We start from the raw sequence: 20,887 nt of genomic DNA on the forward strand, positions 1-20,887 counted from the left end.
TGCAGGTTACCTGAGGGTTCATCTGATAAAACTCTTCTTGCGAGATGTGTAAGAGAAACAAAAACAACATACCCTTGAATTAAAGAAAGAAAGAAGCAACGGTGGTTATCAAGTCTTGCAGGGGTGTAGCTAATTTTAGACCCAGCAGTTAATGGACTTACAGGGCTCACCCCATTCAACGGTTTATAGCTGCTTCTACATTCCTGCTTTGTTAGATATTATTATTATTATTATTAAACAAGGTGGGCAACCCTGATTTTCTACTTACACATAAAAAGGAAATAATGTGAGCACTCCTGATTTCACATTTTAAGCTCACTTAAATCATATCACCACCACAAATAAATAAAATGGAGCTTGCTTCTGCTGCCCTGATACTAGCTCAGTTGGTACAGCATGAGACTTTTAATCTCGGGGTCATGGGTTTTGAACCCCAGGCTAGGCAAAATATTCCTGTATTGCAGAGGGTTGGACTGGATGACCCTTGTGTCCCCTTCCAACTTTAAAATTCTATTATCAAAATAAGCACCATTTTATAGTTAAAAAAAGAGAGAAAAGGCTGGCATCCATCTGTCTCGGGAGATGATGGAAGTGCACCTTTGGGGGTGAGGTCAAGCTGCTGGTCGGTTGCTGCGCCTGCTGTGACAACCACATAGTTTTAAAAGTAAAAATAATAACACGAGCACCGTAACCATGTATATGCTTATGCTGGCCTGGTCACCTACCTACTGACCGTAATTTATTTTTAAAAGTAGAAATAAATGATGCTTTGTCACCCTGGGTGGGTTCCAGCCGCCATCGGTCTACCATCCGTTTCATCAAACAGAACTCTGGGGGAAATTATACGGCTTGCCCTATGTCTGCAATCCCCAGCACCCTCACCTAGGCTATGGGCGGGATCTGGTTCTAAGCAAGCCTGCAGGCCCTCTGGATGTGGAGCGCCAAGCGCTTGGAGATCGTCCAGAAAGCGTCACTGCAAATTTAAATGGTTGAGTTACAGGTAGGTAGCCGTGTTGGTCTGACGTAGTTGAAACAAAAAATTAAAAAAATTCCTTCCAGTAGCACCTTAGAGACCAACTAAGTTTGTCATTGGTATGAGCTTTCGTGTGCATGCACACTTCTTCTTCTTTTGTTTAAATGGTTGAGACAGCTCAGTCAGTACACCATCTCAAGTGTCGCGGGTTCGAGCCCCACGGTGCGCAAAAGACCCCTGCGTTGTAGGGGGTTGGACTAGATGACCCTTCCAACTCTACGGTTCTACAACCATCTCCGCAATTGAAGCCGGCACCGCATCCCTCTTTTGTGCCACCCAGCTCCCCAGCCACGTGCTCCCCCCACTCCGATGCCCGGGCAGACTCCACGGGCGACCGCCGTCCCCTTAACCTGCGGGGAAGAGTCAAGCCAGCGCGCGTGGGAACTTCGAAGGCTAAAAACCAAACCCTTCCTCCCCACCCTCTTTTTTTGCAGCGAGCTCCAGCGTGCCATGTGCCCCGCGCGCACCAGCGGCGACCCCTGCCCTCCGAACACCCCACCCCCCCAACTTCGCGCCGGCCCACCCCCTCCGCTTACAATGGACTCGGCCGCCTTGCGAAGGGGGCGGTGGCAGTACGGGGCGGCGCGATCGCCGCGAGGGGAGGGGAAAAGGGGGCCGGTTGCGCGCCCGGAGGCTGTGCAGGCGGGCGGAGCGAGAGGAGGAGCCGTCGGCGGCCGGGGCGCCTTGTTGCTATGGGGAGACGGCGAGGGAGGGGGCGGCGTCGCTGCTGCTGCTGCTGCTGCTGCTGCTGCTGCGCAGGGCAAGGGAAGCCAGAGGCAGCGGCGGCGGCGGCGGCGGCACCAGCAGCTGCTGATTCCTGACACATTCCCCCCCCTCGCTGCCATATTGCTGCCCCCTCCCCCTTTGCGCGAGCTTCATGCGTACAGTGAGTCGGAATCTCTCCTTTATTAACTATCTCGGGTCGAGGGATGCGGCTGGGGTGGGGAGCGGGGGGGGCGGCTAAGAGATACATACACCTCTCTTCTTAAATTTATTCTTTCCAACCCCTGGGTTTCTCTCCCCTCCCCACTCCTTCCGATTTCTTTTTCTTTTTCTACTTCTAGCTTTTTAATTCTCACTTGTCTTCCCCTCCTGATTTCAGCAGCGTCTACTTCCAGTTGCGTTTTGCTGGTGTATTTCTGTTTTCATTCTCTCCCTCTCTTGACGTCTGGTGTGTGTCTGTGCAGCGCGGAGGCTTAAATTGCGCTGTGTGTGTATTGTGTGTACACACACACACACACACACACACACACACAGAGATATTGTGGGCATATGTGTGTGCGCGCGCCTCCAGCTGAGTTCCCTTGGCTTCAAGATATATGGCGAGGTTGGATCTAGGGCGGCTGGAGATCAGAGGAAAGGTGAGGAGGTTTGAGTTGGTGTCAGAACTGGTGTCAGAACCTGTAAGTTGGGGTGTGTGCGTGTGTGTATACAGACATTCGTGTTCCGGAGTCAGGGGTGTGTGACTTGGAAAAGGGAATATAAATGCTCGAAACTGGAGAGGAAGACATTGGAGAGGAGAACGAGGGGTTTTCTTGTGGGTGGTGAAAAAGGGTTTCTGTCCAAGCCAGTCGTGTTCGTAAATGTATAGAAAGCTTGACTGCCAAATCTGTGTCTGACCTGCTTATGTGGGGCGTTGGGAGGAGTGAATGGAATGAGAAGGTTGCGCGCGCTCTTTTTGTCGGACCTGAGTCTCTAAATACGCCCCTCGAGAGATAGGTGGACTTAATGGGACCCAAATCTGATTTTTTTAACCCTACCTACTGACCACTTTAGAGCTGTGTGTTCTGATATAAGGTGCTCCTCCTTCAATGAAGTGGTCCGGGCTCCCTAGGGGGGTGGAGAGACGAAAGTGGCATCTGGGGCAAGCAGGCGAGGGTGGCGTTTCACGGGAGGGACTCTGATCTCCTCCCCCATCAGTCCCTGCTTTCCTCTGACCCTTGTTCCTCTTCCTGCCCTAGACTCATGCCACAAACACACACACACCCCTTTAACCAGGTAGCTTTGCCGTTGTGCACGCGCCCTTTCGCCTCCTTTTGGACTTTGCTTCATCCTGAAGCGCTGCTTGTGCGGTTGCACCACCAGCCCCCCCCCCCCAAATACGATGCGTGCGCGCTTGGGCTATTGCTAAGACGTTGTGTACCCTTTTGCTGCCCGTCTTCTTTTAATAAAGCTTCCCCGCTTCCGGGTGAGAGTGACTGGCTCGATCTTTCTTTCCGTCGTCACAAAGTTGGAAGGGAACAAGACATCCCCGCGCGCACACAAAAAAAGTTCACCTGCTTTGGAAGTTTCTAAAAATTCTTTCCTTCTCCCCATTATACCCCTTAGAAAAGAAAGAGAGACTCCCCCCCCCCCGCGTCGCTTCTGCCTCTCCGCCGGCTTGCTCCGTCCCTCCCTTCTCGAGCCTCCCCCATTTTGGTTCAGGATTGTGACAGCCACGTGGTTGGCAAAGCCTCTCGCCGGGGAAAGGCGGCCACGGGGTCACCCGGGCGACTCCGCGAGCGTGTGGGTGGCTGCGCGTTAGCAGCCCGGCACAAAGCCCGGCGCGAAGTCTGCAACGCCGCCCCCTCCTCCTCTTGCATGCAAGCGTAAGAAAAGGTGCCCCCCTCTGCGCTTTAGTCCTGCCTCCCCCCTCTCTTCCCCCCTCCTGCTTAGAAAATGCAAACTCTCCGAACGCTCAATGCAAACGCAAGAGATTCAAGCCAACGGAGAAAAGAAAAAAAAAACCCCACCATCCTTTGAAAAAACTTGGACCCTTTTGTATGGGATCGATCAAGCCGCACTAAATAACATTAACCTCCCCCCCTCCTCCCAAAGCCTCCCGTTCTGTAACTGGCACAATTGGGAGTACACTCCCCGCCCCGCCCCCCAACGCCTAAATATATGCAGGCATAGAGAGAATAGGGGGACAGCACGCAGAGAATTTTAAACACACTTCAGTATGTGTCAACCCCCCCCCCCCAAATGCATGCGCTGTGAAAGGGTTAGGGAGGCAACAATCAACACTCTTCTCTCTTCTCTCCTTAGTTAACAGCCCTAACACTTGGGAACTCCTGGTTTGCAGAAATCCTGTGCAGTGCTTCCTACAAATGAGAATAAGTTGCATTGCTTTGAGGGGGAGGGTGCTGGTTCTGTTGCTCCTCCCACTGGGTTTTTAACTTTGGTAGACTTGTGTGTTTATTTTTTAAAGGTATTTGTTAACGTTACAAATTGTATACCTTAAGTGGTGTTTGTTGTTGTTGTTTTTTGACTGTGGCTAATTGCACCTTTTGGTTGGATGGTTGTAAGCTGCTTTGAGGGTCATATGCCCACGGGAAGGTGGCTGAGATATTTTAATAAATGGGAGGGTTGTGAGCAAACCCCGTAGAAAACATGAAATGCATTTATGGTGGTCTTTGTTTTGTTCTAATGTATCACAAGGGCAATGAGTGGCTTTTAAAAAATATTTCCTTTCTCGTTTATTTTCTGCGGAGGTAAAAAAATTGCTTTTTCGCCCTTTGCAAATAAGGGAATTTGTGCTTAGGGGTAGTGCCAACCCAGGAGGGCAACCCAGATGATTGAGGGGCTGAAAACCAAGCCTGGCCTTGGGATCTCTTCAAACTCTACAGTTCTATTATTCTAAGTCAGGAATCCCTAAACTGCGGCCCTCCAGAATTTTGGCCTACAACTCCCATGATCCCTAGCTAACAGGACCAGTGGCCAGGGGTGATGGGAATTGTAGTCCAAAACATCTAGAGGGCCGGAGTTTGGGGATGCCTGTTCTAAGTTCTGTGGGACCTGACTCCCAGGTAAATGTGTGTTTAGGGTTGCAACTGAAATTAAACTCCTTCAGTTCCCGCAGATTTCAGTAGGGGAGAGTTCAAGACGCGAAACTCCCCCAATGAAATCGGTGGGATGCAAAATCAGTTCTGACTGCCTCTTGCCCATGGTACATAATACAGATTTTTTTAAAAAGTTAAACTTCTTAACAACATAAGAAGTACCTTCTGGATTAGGCCAACGGCCCATCTAGTCCAGCATCCTGTTCTCACAGTGGCCAACCAGATGCTTGTAGGAAACCCACAAGCAGGACCCAATTTTCTTCAGCTGGAATTCAGAAACATGTTGCCTCTAACCACAGAAGCAGAGCATGGACATTGTGGCTGGTAGACATCGATAGCCTTCTCCTCCAAAATCCTCTTTTAAAGCCATCCAAGCTGGTGGCCCTCACTGCCTCCTGGGGGAGCGGGTTCCACAGTTTAATTATGATCTGCATGAGAAGTACTTTCTATTACCTGTCCTGAATCTTCCAGCTTCTTGGGATGCCCATGACTTCCTAGTGTTATGAGAGTGGGAGAAGATATTTTCTCTATCCACTTTCTTAGTGCCACACAATTTTCTAAGCTTCCATCCTGGCTCCTCTTACTCGTCTTTTCCTTGAACTCAAGAAGCTACTGTCCCTTGAGCCTTTTGCTTGCCCTTTTCTCAGCCCTTTCCAACTCCTTTTTGAGGTGAGGTGACCAGAACTGTACATTGTACACCAAATGCGATTCCGCCATAGATCTGTGTAATAATAGCATTATGTTAACGGTGGTTTTATTTTCCTTTCCTAATGATCATAGCTGCCAAGTTCTCCCTTTTTTTAAGGGAAATTCCCTTATGCTGAATAGGCTTCCTCATGAGAAAAGGGAAAACTTGGCAGGTATGCTAATGATCTGGGCCGACACTTTTTTTGGTCAGCCACTGCCAATTCATAACCCCGTGAGCGTATATGTGAAATTTAGACCCCCCCCCTCTGGACACGCATCACTTTACACTTGTTTACATTGAATTGCATTCACCTTTTTGCTGCTCATTCACTCAGTTTGGAGAGATGCCTTTTGAGCTCTTCCCAATCTCTTTTTGTTTTCTGTCAACTCATATCATCAACGAACTTGGCTACCTCATTGCTCTTGCCTAACTCTAGATGGTTTATGAACAAGTTATCAAACATAGGTCCCAATACTGATTCTTGGGGGACTCTACTTTCTTAGGGCTGCCATATGTCTGGGAACTGGGCAGGAAAATGGCGTCCGGGCGGATTTTCGGCAAATTGGCAAAATGTCTGGGGAAACCCGGACCTATGGCAAGGGGGGGTTAATATATTTTTTTAATCATTCAAAAAAAGGCCAACAACTTTCAGCAAAACCAAAATAATAATAATAATAATAATAATAATAATAATAATAATCAACTCAACTTTTCGCTTTGGGGCATATGGCAACCCTAACTTTCTACATCCTTCCATCAGGAGAGCTGTCCATTTATTCCTACTCTCTTGCTATATAACCAGTTCTTGGTCCACGGAGAGGACCTCTCTTCTTATCCCATGACTCCCACTCAGGTGTTTCTGGTGAGCTACTCCATTGAAAGCTTTTCGAGCATCTAAGTGCACTGTGTCAACCAGATCACGTCTGTCTATATGCTACAGTTACAGGTAGGTAGCCGTGTTGGTCTGGATCGAAGTAAAATAAAAAAATTCCTTCAGTAGCACCTTAAAGACCAACTAAGTTTTTATTTTGGTATGAGCTTTCGTGTGCATGCACACTTCTTCAGATACCAATCTGAAGAAGTGTGCATGCACACGAAAGCTCATACCAAAATAAAAACTTAGTTGGTCTTTAAGGTGCTACTGAAGGAATTTTTTTATTTTATATGCTACAGGTTAGCTTATTTAAATGGGTGGGTGGAAACTTGGGGGGGGGGGGAATTAAGAGCCAATCTCTCCCCCCCCCGCCTCTTCCCAGTGGAGAAGACCGTATTTGCAAAATTTTAAAGGAGGCTTGTTAAGCTTATGACACCTTCTTGACTTCCAGTCCTGCCCACTACAAGAGAGAAGATGTGCTTTTAAAGAGCTCTCGATTTCATTCCCATCCGCAGTGAGGTTTCTCCCTTTGTAAAAGTGGCCACGATCCCTGCCAGCAAGTGCAAGAGGGGATATTTCCTTCCTGATCAAGAAAGTGTCCATCTTGGGTGTGATCTTGCTGAGTGGGGTGGGGACCAATAGGGAGTAAAGATGATGTCAGCGCATGCTGCAGGTTGAGATACAAGCGCAAACTCAGCTCCTCCATTGTAGCCATCAATTACAGTGGTACCTTGGGGTTAAGAACTTAATTCGTTCTGGAGGTCCGTTCTTAACCTGAAACTGTTCTTAACCTGAGGTACCACTTTAGCTAATGGGGCCTCCCGCTGCTGCCGTGTTGCCACCGCGCGATTTCTGTTCTCACCCTGAAGCAAAGTTCTTAACCCAAGGTACTATTTCTGGGTTAGCAGAGTGTGTAACCTGAAGCGTCTGTAACCCCAGGTACCACTGTAGTTTGTGGTATGGAATAGGCAGCAAGCAACACAAATGGCACAAGCAGAAATGATTTCGTGGCTCAGATAGGCGCATGCAGACCTGGTTCTAGCAAAGCGTTGTGCCTCCTGTCCTCTAAGTCACGGGGTCCCAAACTGTGGTCCGTGAGCTTCAGTCAGGTTCCATGTAGTTGATGCAAAACCCATGAGGGGCAAGCGAGGGCCGCAGTGCTGGGTTTTCGCCTATTTACCATGCAGTTCTAGACATGTCTTCTCAGAAGTAGACCCCTTTGAATTAAATGAGACTTGCTCCCAAGTAAACGGGAGCAGGCTTGCCTTTTGCCTTTCCCCACATCATCTCTCTCTTCCCCAAAGGCAAATCGATATTTGGGGCCTTCAGGACTTTGGGCAAGTGTGGGTTGCAAGTCGTGACTGATAGCTTTGTCCGCAAAATATGTGTTGCCCGGCAAAAGCCATTATGGTGAACCGTCTTCAGGCATCTTTTTTTCCATTGTTCCATAACTTTACGAACCCTTTCGCTTGTTATATCTTAAGTACCGTATATAAAATGTCTGAAATGTGGAGCAGGAATAGCTGTATTGTCGCAATGCTAAACTAGCTGTGTGTCTCTTGTGGCGAAAATGACTTGTACAGGATATCCTTTTTAAAAAGCAACTAGAATTCAGAGCATGGGAAGTGCTATACCAGAAGTCTTATCATGTGACCTTGCATCAGAATTCCTTCTCTCTCAGCTTCATGTTGTCTGATCTTGCAGCTCAGTCTAGACAGAAAAGGTAAACTAGCAGGCAGCTTCCTCAGTGCATTGGATGCATGTGAATTACATTATTCTGGTCTACCTATATTGTGTTGAGCACCTTGATAGGATCTTCTGCCTTTCCACAGCCAACGTTATCTTTTCCTGCAGGGGTAATAGTATTTTACTGGCAAAATGATGGTGTTTTCGTTCCAGGCCACAAGCAAAACTGTTGCATGAGGTTATAAAGGGTCAATATATTGGTTGGACTGGGATAAAAAACGTGCTAGCTAGATGATAGCACCCTTTTTTTTTTAGTATTTGGGGAGGCTGTCAGGTTTTCTCAGTTCAGCACTTCTACCAATTTTGCGGTGCTAGAAACTAAGATATATAAGCTAAGCGACAAATGGCTCTTTAAACCAGGATTGCAGTCGCCAAAATGGAGTGCCTAGTTGCCATTTGGGGACCAGACAGCTTGAAAGTCGTCTTTTTCAATACGACTTTGTGGTTCCTGAAATTCATTCTGATTGTGCAGATGAACTATAATTGATATAATTCTACAGGATGTGGTATTATTGTGTGAAAACAGTCAAGATCCAAGGATCCCCAGGCATGCACCTCCAGGTGGTGGGGACGTCAGGCGTCATCCTGGCGCCCGAGCATCTTCACTTGGTCGCAGGTGGCTGATAGACAGGTGCAAAATGCGCCTGGCCCCTGGCTAATTTCGAATGCTGCTCATTTGCATCGTGGGGCTTGTGTTGAATGGAGGCTGGGGAAACTTGTGTCCCTCTAGCAGGTTTTGGAGTCCAATTTCCAGCTGCCATAACCTGCTTGGCTAACAGAGTTGATGTCGCGGGTTGAAGTTCAGCTGCATCGGAAGGCCCCACAGATTCCTCATCCCTGTAATAGAAGTAGCTTTTGCCTCATTAAGGGATTATTCAATAATACTTCAGTTTCACGCTCTTCATACACCCAGGAATGCCCATGTCACAAGGATATAAAAAGTAGGAAGAATTAGGGGGGCGGGGAAGCAGGCTCTTAAAACCAGGCATAGGCAAACTCAGCCCTCCAGATGCTTTGGGACTAAAACTCCCATCATCCCTAGCTAACAGGGCCAGTGGTCAGGGATGATGGGAATTGTAGTCCGAATTGGAGGGCCGAGTTTGCCTGCTTAAAACACTTTGTTGGGGGGGGGGGGCGACAATATATTTTGATAGGGGGCTAGAGCAACACAATTTGCAGTGTATTGCGACTTCCTAGTTTAGGGGGGAAAGCAAGGAAGAGGGGACATGCTAAAGGTGTATAAAGAAAGCTGATAGAACAGTCCGTCCCCCCATTATTATACTAGAACTCATTGTCATGAGCCCCGTGGAGATGACTTGGTGAGAGTGGTCTGGTGTGGAAAGAGATAGAACTGGAGGGGTTTGACCCAGGAGAGGGGTCCAAGGGAGTGGAAAGTGGCCATTGTCAGAAGACGCCAACCCTACAGTGGGGCCTGGTGGATTGGGAAGCAATCAGGACTCATGGAAAGGGCCAAGTGCCTTGCCCAGGCATCATGTCTCAGCTGGTCAATGTGGTACTGACCGCCTCAGGAGGCACAGTGCAATAAATCTGACAAGAGCTGGTTCGAACTACAGTCATACCTCATGTTACGTCTGCTGCGGGTGACGTCTTTTCAGGTTACGGACGCGTCGAACCTGGAAGTCCCGGAAAGGGTAACTTCTGGGTTCGGTGCACGCGCTTGCGCAGAAGCACTAAACCACGCTTTGTGCATGCGCAAAAGTGCTGAATTGCGTCACGCTTGTGCGCAGGTGCGGTGCTTCAGGATGCGGCCTTTTCATGTTGCGAACGGGCCTCTGGAACGGATCCCATTTGCAACCAGAGGTACCACTGTATCTTCCTAGGCTCAGCCCACTTGGAGGAGGGCTTGCTTGCTCAGTCCTGAGCCTTGGGATGCCAATGTCAAGTGATGGTGCCCACCCTGCTCTTCAAAAGGAGAGTCCAGGGGGTGTACCGAATGTTGCGTCAGCATCTTAGCTTCTTCCGAGACTTGTGCTCTACAGCTCTGCCGTGTTTCCTGACTTGGTAACCTGTAATCCGTTTGGGCTCTGGAGCGAATTTTGGAATTGACCAGATTGGAACTTAGACTTCCTACTGATCCATAAAATTTATTTACACCACTTATTTTATTTTTTAAAACCTCTCAAAGCATCTTACAAAATGGCTTGAATGACAAAACTATCCGTAAAAACAGTTAAAAGCAGCTATTTAAAACGGTTTAAAATCTGCTGTTGCCTTATTGCTGTTTTAATTATTTTTAAAAATAAGATAAAAAACGCAGATTAAAGCAGATGTTTTTTAAATTCCAGATTCCCCTGGGGTCTCCTCAGTCCGAGCTCAATGGGATACAACCACACCAAGCCTCTCTGGGGCTAGATCAGGCATCCCCAAACTTTGGCCCTCCAGATGTTTTGGACTACAATTCCCATCTTCCCCGACCACCGGTCCTGTTAGCTAGGGATCATGGGAGTTGTAGGCCAAAACATCTGGAGGGCTGCAGTTTGGGGATGCCTGGGCTAGATAGATACGAGTTGTAGGAAGCTGCTGCTGTGGCTGTTTAAATAGTGCTTAAAGCCCTAAGCTCTGTGATTTAGAGCTTTAGGGCTTTAAGCAATATTTAAACAGCTACAGCAGTAGCTTCCTACAACTCAGAGCCTAGGGCTTGCCGACCGGAAGGTTGACGGTTCGAATCCCCACAACGGGGTGAGCTCCTGTTGTTCGGTCCCAGTTCCTGCCCACCTAGCAGTTTGAAAGCACACCAGTGCAAGTAGATAAATAGGTACCGCTCAAGTGGGAAGGTAAACTGCGTTTCTGTGCGCTGCTCTGGTTCGCCAGGAGCTGCTTAGTCATGCTGGCCACATGACCCGGAAGCTGTCTGTGGACAAACGGCGGCTCCCTCGGCCTATAGAGCGAGATGAGTGCCACAACCCCAGAGTTATCCGCGACTGGACCTAATGGTCAGGGGTACCTTTACCTTCTGTTCTCCATAATCCAGCGCATGTTTGCTATTTAGTCTCTGGTTCCTCTGCCCCTTCGAAATCCAGCTTGCACTTCTGGGAGTTCTCGGTCCACATACTATGCTATGGCGTGCTATGGTGCATGGGGTCACAAAGAGTTGGACACGACTAAACGACTAAACAACAACAACACCTTTACCTTACCCTTTAAAGCCCTAAAATGACTTAGGTCCCAAATATGAAATGTCACCTCCTTTCCTCAGGCCTTCTTGGATGTTAAACTCATCAGAGTGGTTCCTCTTGGTAGACCTGTTGCCTTCAGAAATTTGGGAGGTGGCAGGCAGAGAACAGGCCTCTGTGGCATCATTTGGCATATCCTTTGTATTGCATATTCTTTGTATTCATCACACGGCAGGAGGTACCCCTCTTCTTCCTCTGACCTTGGGCACCTGAGATAGATTTATCTTAAGACCCACCCTATTCTCTTGATCGCAACCTGTTTCAACATTTTAAGACATGTGTTCCAAATGGTTGTAACCTGTCTGAGGAATCCATGGTGGGAGGGAAGGCAGGTAAGAAATCTCCATTATTGTTATAAAAAAACATATCTCCAGAAATCATGTCGGAATGCTCTGCGCCATGATTTGCTCTCTCCCCACCCCTCATTCCAGCATGTTTAAATATAGTGGACTTCGGCTCTTCAAGTAGCCATTTCCTGAAGCAGTAAATTAAGAAAACAAACACACCCACGCAGAACCATTTCAGCTATGGTGACCGTGGTGCCGTTCCTTGTAATCCTAACCTGGTTTCTCGAGGAAGGCGTGAGGCCTCATTGTGTTCCGCTGCATTTACTTACATGAATCCACCTGAGTAAAATGTTAAAGGAATAGCCTGGCTAAAATAGCCTGGCTTGTGCTGCTTATTTTTACAGTACAGTATTTGCATTTGGAGCTCGCCCAGTTATGGGTGGCCCGGAAGGCGCAGTAGTAACAGACTAACAAGCACCAATATATATTTACAGTTCTATCAACATCTAGATTAAAAACATAAATATTAAAAACCCCAGCCTTCTGTCGGCTGAACCTTTCTCCGTATAGAAAAGCCTTGCCGTCTTCCAAAAGGTGTAGATATATATATATATGTGCTTTGAAAATCTCGGAGGTCTGAGAGAAATGGCAAAGGAGGGAATTTTGGGGCTGCACTTCCATATAGAAATTTCTCTGCCCCTGGAAAGGCAGAGAGGGGGTCTTGTTTCTGGGACTAGGCTTCTCTATGCCAAGCTTTTTTTTTTAATGGAGCATTTAAGAAAATGATACCCAACTTATCCCCAGTGTTTGAAATTCCCTGGCCGCTGGGCACGTTTTGCTCCTGGGGCGGGTCCAATTGCGACTAGGTGGAGATTTCTGGGTGCCAGGTTGGCGACCAGCACCTCCATCGAGCCAGCAGACTTGTGCATAGCAAAAGACACACATATTGTGCTTCTGCACTGCTGAGCGGATCATGGAGCCCTTGCTGGGCATCTCAGTCCTCCAGACATCATATCAAGGAAAATAAGTGTAGGGCTGAGTACAGATATTTCCGACTGTGCTGCAGCCTTTCTACAGGCTACTCAAGCAGAACTCACAGACCACAGTTTGAAAACCTCTGACTTTGGTCCATTTCTGCTGTGTGGGTTTCTCCTTCTTGCATACAGGGACAAGTGAATTGTTTTACATATAATAATAATAATAATTTATTATTTATACCCCGCCCATCTGGCCGGGTTCCCCCAGCCACTCTGGGCGGCTTCCAACAAAACAGAAATTCTAAAATACAGAGATCCATCAAACATTAAAATACAGAAATCCATCAAACATTAAAAGCTTCCCTAAACAGGGCTGCCTTGAGATGCCTTCTAAAGGTCTGGTAATTGTTGTTCTCTTTGACCTCTAGTGGGAGGGCATTCCACAGGGTGGGTGCCACTACCGAGAAGGCCCTCTGCCTGGTTCCCTGTAACTTGGCTTCTCGTAGTGAGGGAACCGCCAGAAGGCCCTCGGAGCTGGACCTCAGTGTCCGGGCAGAACGATGGGGGTGGAGACGCTCCTTCAGGTATACCGGACCGAGGCCGTTTAGGGCTTTAAAGGTCAACACCAACACTTTGAATTGTGCTCGGAAACGTACTGGGAGCCAATGTAGGTCTTTCAGGACCGGTGTTATGTGGTCTCGGCGGCCGCTCCCAGTCACCAGTCTAGCTGGTGTCAAGCAAGCTACAGTCAAGCAATGTAGTTGAGATCATAGAATCACAAAACTGTAGTATTGTAGCGCTGGAAAGGGACGTCTAGCTCAAGCCCCTGACGAATAGACATTCTGTTGTGGTGACCGTAACCTAGGTTTGAGGTGCTGTTTGGTGCCTGGCTTACATACCTGCGTTTCCAACATGGCTTCTCCCCCAGCCATGCACCTGCCTCACCATGAAATGGTGCGATCCCAGGCGCTCAGCACCAAATGACTTCCTTGCAGCTATAGATTGGCTCTTAAGCAGCGTTAGAAACTCAGATATATAATATAATCGCCAGATGGCACCTTAAACCCGAAGTGATGGTCGCCACAATGGAACGTCTAGGCCAGGGGTCAGCAAACTTTTTCAGCAGCAAACTTTTCCAGCTGTCCACTGTCCCTCAGACAGACTTCCTGTTGTTATTCTGTCTCTCACAGCTACAATAAGCCTACCATTAAAATTATGGACAGGTCATTTCTTCATCAGAGGGCAAACGGGCAAATGTAGCACTGGATCAAATACTCCCCCCTCACACTGTATGTTCCACAGTGATGTGGGAAGCTGCTGTGACTATCTGAGTGCCCATCTACATGCGCCCTTGCAGTTTGAACATGAAAGTGTGGTTGGAATTAGAGATAAGGTGCAGGCACAGAAAGGATCTCTTTGTACAGCTCTGAGCTTGAAGCATGCACAGACGGTGAATGGCAATTCTATATGGAGTTTGCCCAGGTAGCTAAATTAAAAAGTTGATCCCTGCTACAGGCATTGCCAATTCCCAAGCCTTCCAACCCCTTTGCGGCTTTCCAACCAGTGAGCAGGTTTGTATGGATGTACAGATGATTTCCCATAAGATATTGAGCTGCATAAACAAGACTCGCTGACCCCCCCCAAAGCCCCCCTCTCCCAAAAACCATGGCAATCCAGGGTGGCTTCACTCGTTCAACCACCCTGCCGGAGGTAGTAGCAGACAGATGGTTCTCAACAATGGGAAAATCCAGTTGGTTTCCCTTAGGAAAATGCTTGAGAACAATAATGCTTAAGGGGATAAAGGCAGATTAATTAATAGAGGCATTGTTGTGCCTGTGTTCGGTTGCTCCTATTTGCGCTCTAATTATGCGATAGATGTGCTCTTTTATGGAGAGATCTAGCACACAGCGTGGATAAAGCGTCCCTCCCATCGTAACAGTATCTATCAAAAGAATGGAATTGGGCTTAAGTCTTGCTTCCATTTTTAGACCAACAGTAAGCTGAACGTGCAATCTGTAGAGCAACCCTGTGCATATCTGTTCATAACTTAAATTCCCTGATTGCCACAGTAGTGTTCTTTTTACTTTGGCATAATCTGCCCTTTAATTTGGTGTGAGTACTGTCTTCGATATCCAGTGTGTATTGTAGGACAGTGTCCTCAGTAGCCTGATTTATACTGGCACTAAACCATGGTTTAGCGTTGCAAGAGCAAGCCAAAGTGAACCCCAGACTTGAACTCTCCCTCCTCTCCTTCTGGCACAGACATGAGGACAAGATAGAAAATTTCTGCTTCTGTTTCGGATGAACCACAGCTTGGCGTCCAATCCCAAACTGATTAAGTTTAAGTATGGTTAGCTGAAACAAAGCCAACTTCCAAAACTATAGTTTGGCTTGTTTCAACAAACCATACTTAAGATTAATCACAGGTTGTCGGGTTCAGGTGGCATGGCAAGCTGTGGTTAATCTAAAAAGGAACCAAATGTTTTCAACCTCCTCTTCATGGCTGCATTGGAGGGGGGAGTGTGCCAATCTGAAGCTAACTCGGAGATATCCCCACAATCCAAGCCAACACACTGTGTTGGGTAAAAATGTACCCTTTTTCCTCTTCCTGGGAGGGAGTTGTGAAGAAAAACAGGTTTGCGTGTTTCCATTGTGGCTGATTTGAACTAGAGAAAAACCAGATGTGAAGGATGTCAGTTTGCTAATGCTCTAAACAGCATCCTCACACTTCCACCCTGGAATCCCCAGAGCAGTTTTGCAATTGTGTTTTAATTCTGGGGGAAGTGCTGGTGGAATACAATGAAGCAAGGACGTATATAAACATACATGTGCTATATCAGGCACGTCCAACAGGTAGATCGTGATCTACCAGTAGATCACTGGACGTCTGTGGTAGATCACTGGTAGATCACTGGCTCCCTCCAAAGAAGTTCAACAACTTTGGCTCCCCTAAAAATGCTCAACATTTTAGCCCTTCACCCCCCCCCCCAAAAAAACAGGGCTTTCTTCCCACCTCAGAGAAGCTCAACAACTATGACCTGAACCCCTAAAATGGGCCTTCCTCCTTCCTAAAAAATCTCAACAACTTAGACCTGAACCCCTAAAAAACAGGGCTTTCCTCCTCCCTAAACAACTTTGACATGAACACCCCAAAAGGGGGTAGATCACTGCCAGTTTTTAACTCTGTGAGTAGATTGCAGTCTCTTCGGAGTTGGCCACCCCTCTATCTATCTATCTATCTATCTATCTATCTATCTATCTATCTATCTATCTATCTATCTATCCCCACTACCTGATGCATAAGAAGAAGGGCAAGACTGGTGGTTGATAGAGCATTCAACCTGCTGCAATGCAAGTTGCAAAGCTGGGCATACACAGTTGATTGATTTATAAAAGGATTTCTATATGTTGCTATTCTGGCGGAGTACCCAAGCGCAGTGCACCACATAATTAAAACAATATTACATTAAAAATCAACTTAAAATATACAGGGGGAAAGTCGCAAAATGCACCCAGTGAACAGAGAGTAAATGCGTTCCACAATCTACAGCTGTCTGGATGAGCAGAAACATTTTATATTACCGGTGGAGCCGTCATGCTCAGGGTGCCTGCCAGATCTCTGTGGGAAGACTGTCCCACAATGCAGGCACCACTGCACAAAAAAAGCCCCAGTTGCTGGTTAATCCCTGGTGGACTGGAGGAAGCCATGCCATCACCAAGAGGGCCACCTCTGAAGCTCATACTGCAGAGGCAGTTTCGTATGGGAGAAGGCGTTCTTCCAAGTATCCCAGGCCCCAAGGTGTATGCGGCTTTATAAGTCAACAGCAGAACCTTAAACTTTGCTCAGTAGCAAATTGGCAACCGGGGGGGGGGGCTCCTTAAGGAGAGGCGATAGGGTGGACCAGTACGCTGCACCTAGTTGCGGCTCCCAAACAGCCTAGGTGAAGCCCAACACAAAGTGCATCACAGCAGTCTTATCTCGACACTGTGGACATGTGATATATCGATCCAGGAACAGTCATCGTTGATGTACCAGCCACAGCTAGTAAAAGATGCTTCTAGGTGCTGCAGCTACCGGTACCTGGACCTCCAGTGACCACGATGTCTTCAAGAGCATCTCTAAGCAACTCACCTATTATTTGGGCGATGGACTGGTTATTCAATTCTTAGATCTGTCATCAGCGCAGCCAAAGAGAAGGCAGGTGGTTTGTGCTATGAACACTACAGCTGCACACACTTTCTCATCTAGCGGGGATGAGACTGCTAAGGGATGTGCCAGCTTGCCTTAACTATGACCAAGAGGCAGGTTTCTTCTCCCCCCCCCACCTCCTTTTTTATCCCCAAGGAGAACATAATGCTCCAGTTGTCTTGGATACACGGCGGTGTATGTAGCATTGTAATCAAATATAGGCCGTCTGTAGTTGCATTTTGGGATTTAAATCTGACCTCTGATCTCAACAGCAGCTCTGGTGAGATGGGCAGCCTAATGTAGCACATGTGTGGAAGTTGCTGAGAACAAAGGGAAAGGGAGAGAAGGAACAAAGATAACTCTTTTTTTGCTCCTCGCCTCTTGGGTTTTGCTTGAACATATGCTTTAAATGGATGAGTGTTTCGGGGGCCTGATGGCGGAGCCAAACGAATCTCTCCTATTTGTTGGTCTGCCTCGATCGGAGCGTTTAGACGTTGGGTTGAAATTCGGTGTGCCGCGTTCAGGTGGAGAGTCTGCGTTTGAGTTCAGGAGCCGTCCCGACAGGCTACACCCATTGTCAAATCGGAAGCGGAAATTATGTGTTTGATTGGGATGGGCAAATCTGGCCATTTTGGTTTCCAGTTTCCTTTCCCCCCTGATTTTAAGTTCAGTTCTTCACATTTCCCCATCAGTTTGCATTAAAAATAATATTTTCATCAGCATTATAATACAGATTTCTCCCAATACACATGTGTGTATTTGCCTAATATACACATTTTGTGGAGCAATTTCCCCTAAATTTCAGGTGTTGCTTTCAGTAATATGTGACTTTTATTGGACACCTTACCCCAGCGCATGAATTTTTGTATGCATTACTTCTCCAGAGAACTGCCTTGCAAAATTCAAAGAATGGTGAGTTTTGAAGGGTGGATGTGCTTCAGTTTTTCTTGTGTTGTTTCAGAAGCATGGATTTATCTTTAAATGAGAACTGAAACATATTTCTTTCCTCACCCCTAGCACACAGGTGTTGTAGTGAGATCTGTGTCAAATGTCAGACTGAGATTTGGTCTTCATCTGCATGCCCCCTGTTCTGTGTTCCAGGTTCAGACACCAGCTGAATCCCCACACCTGGTTTAGAGGTTGTGACGCTTGGGGAAGAAAATAAAGATTCAGAATGCCTTGTTGTGAAATACCAGAAGGTCTTTGGATGATAATTGTGATTTAGTAGAGTAAGAATGTTGTGATACTAAAGCCTTTAAAACAAACAAACAAACAAACTGCAATCCTGTTTGCCCAACTGCTTTAAAGGAAATTTAGAGAAGTTCATGGAAGAAAAGTCTGTTTCAAAAGTGTTTATTCCACCGAGTTATACTTTTGAGTCGACCCATTGAAAAGAATGGAGCAAACTAAATCATGTTCATGAATTGAGTGGGTCAACTCTTGAATAAGGGGCGCGGGTGGCGCTGTGGGTTAAACCACAGAGCCTAGGGCTTGCTGATCAGAAGGTCGGTGGTTCGAATCCCTGCAACGGGGTGAGCTCCCGTTGTTCGGTCCCAGCTCCTGCCCACCTAGCAGTTCGAAAGCACATCAAAGTGCAAGTAGATAAATAGGGGCCGCGCCGGCGGGAAGGTAAACGGCGTTTCCATGCGCTGCTCTGGTTCGCCAGAAGCTTTGTCATGCTGGCCACATGACCTAGAAGCTGTCTGCGGACAAACGCCGGCTCCCTTGGCCTATAGAGCGAGATGAGCGCCGCAACCCCAGAGTCGGACACAACTGGACCTGATGGTCAGGGGCCCCTTTACCCTTTACCTTTTATTCCTGAATAAGGGACGCGGGTGGCGCTGTGGGTTAAACCACAGAGCCTAGGACTTGCCGATCAGAAGGTTGGTGGTTCGAATCCCCGCAACGGGGCTTGGTCCCAACTCATGCCAACTTAGCAGTTATAAAGCACGTCAAAGTGCAAGTAGATAAATAGGTACCGCTCCAGCGGGAAGGTAAACGGCGTTTCCGTGCGCTGCTCTGGTTTGCCAGAAGCAGCTTTGTCATGCTGGCCACATGACCTGGAAGCTGTACGCCGGCTCCCTCGGCCAATAACGCAAGATGCGCGCCGCAACCCCAGAGTCATCCGCGACTGGACCTAATGGTCAGAGGTCCCTTTACCTTTACACAACCCACAAAGCAAAGTCAAACACTACCCCGCAAACCCCACAACCTCTGGAGTTCATCTCCCTCGGCCAATAACGCGAGATGAGCTCCGCAACCCCAGAGTCGTTCACGACTGGACCTAACAGTCAGGGGTCCCGTTACCTTACTCTTGAGTAAGTCTGTTGGTTATATCACTCGGGAAAGATTGTCTCACCCCTTACATACCCAACAGTGTTAGAAATTAGACAGTTGCTAGGCGTGTTTTGCGCTGGTCCAATTGCAACCATGTGGAGCAGATCTCTGGGTGCAAAACGGCCCTTAGAGAAGGATCTGCAATATTTTCCCTTGAAGCTTGAATTTGTTTTATTCTGGATTGTTCTATTTGATGTTTTAATGTGTTGAGGTTTGTTCTATAAAATATAAAGCGGCATAGAAATGAAATGATACCACCTAACATGAACATAGGACGAGCCTGCAGGATCCGGCCAATGGCCCATCTAGTCCAGTATCCCATTCTCACAGTGGCCAGCAAGATACCCATAAACAGGATTCGAGCAAAAGAGCGCTCTCTGCTCCTGTGATTTTGAGCCGCTGGTACTCAGAAGCAGGGGACAAGGGGATGGGCATGTCCAACTATGGCACTGAAGCTGAATGCTCTTCAGCAGCGTAAAATAGTAGCGTCTGTTTTTACGCAGACTTCCTCTCTTGTTTTGCCCAGGAGGCAAAACAGGTTTTATGGGATGTCAGATCATAATGACAAGTCTAGGAATAACCCTCCTCCGTCTCCTGATTCTTTGCCCCCACCTACACTCTCATGCAGATACACACCCTAAAGAGCATTGCAACATCATGCACTCTGGTATTAACTGCCAAAGCTTGTAAGTTCTGGCGTAATGAGGCCACAGTCCAGCCGTTCAGAGGCCGATTGGAACGTGCAGTGCTGAACAAGCTCTGTTTAGGAATGCTGCGGGTTCTCTTGCTTCAGTTATCCCTCCTTTATCCAACACGCTCGCTGGCTGATTTGACTCCTATACAGCCAAGGATTTGCGAGGGTCCCAGTCCTCGGAGCCGTCTTGTGCAGTGGGATTTCCCCCCCCCCTTTGGGGAGAAATTCCACAGTGAAATTTTATTTCATAAAATAAATTTGCAGCTCAGTAAACGGGTTCAATATCCATCCGCTTGGGCAGTTCCAAACACCTGACTTCAGGTGACTTCCCCTAGCAAGCGTGCACAAATAAATGATAAATCTCTTTTAGTGTGCTAAAAATTAGTACGTTAACAGTTTTTGTTTTCATAATAATAATAATAATAATAGCAACAACAACTATTATTATTCATTTATTATTTCCCCAGCCACTCTCTCTATATAAGGGAAGGACTTGATCAACTTCTCTCAACCTGATAGCTCAAGAGGGGCCATGCTGGTTGGGCTGACGAGAGTTGTAGTCTGACAACATCTCGAGGGTACTGGTTTCGGGAAGGCAGGGCTAGGTAGGCACGTCATCTTGCCCATTCTAAATTAGCTTCATGTGATCTAATGGTTTAGCTTGGGTATGTGACACAAACTTTCATGCTCCCTCTTTCCCTCTTGTTCTCAGAAGCTCACATCCTTTTCCAAGTGCTCTAGCCACAGTCTACCACGTTGTCCCACCAGGGAAGCTACTGTCAGCACCCAACTCACATCCTGGTTTGAGGCAGGTTTGCAAACCATAGTATGGAGGTTAGTGCCAACTAAGTCAGCCAGTCTCCAAACTAGGGTTCGTCAGCCCTCTTCAGATCATGGTCTAGCGTTTAATGGCCTTGCGTCATGGCAAACCATGGGTAGGGCAACCTGGGAATGAGTTGGGAACCCCCACTTGTGGGGCAGAATGTACAAAGGCTGTTGGGAAAATTGAAATAAGATGTTTTAACTGGGCCACTATTTCTTAATCTC

General features: G+C 47.5%; 1 protein-coding gene across 2 annotated transcripts in view; it reads left to right on the plus strand.

The window, feature by feature from the left end:
- Positions 1-1,735: 1,735 nt before the first annotated feature.
- Positions 1,736-20,887, plus strand: part of FOXN2 (forkhead box N2) — a 57,753-nt gene continuing 38,601 nt past the window's right edge. The window contains exon 1 of one of the 2 annotated variants that reach the window (XM_035111073.3): positions 1,736-1,919. The gene's annotated coding sequence lies outside the window, so the exon portion shown is untranslated. Of the gene's footprint in view, positions 1,920-1,977; positions 2,395-20,887 lie in introns of those variants that run through there. The other variant, XM_088667416.1, reaches the window with a different exon arrangement.

Source organism: Zootoca vivipara, chromosome 3, assembly GCF_965207765.1.
Source record: "Zootoca vivipara chromosome 3, rZooViv2.hap1.1, whole genome shotgun sequence".
Lineage (NCBI taxonomy): Eukaryota > Metazoa > Chordata > Lepidosauria > Squamata > Lacertidae > Zootoca > Zootoca vivipara.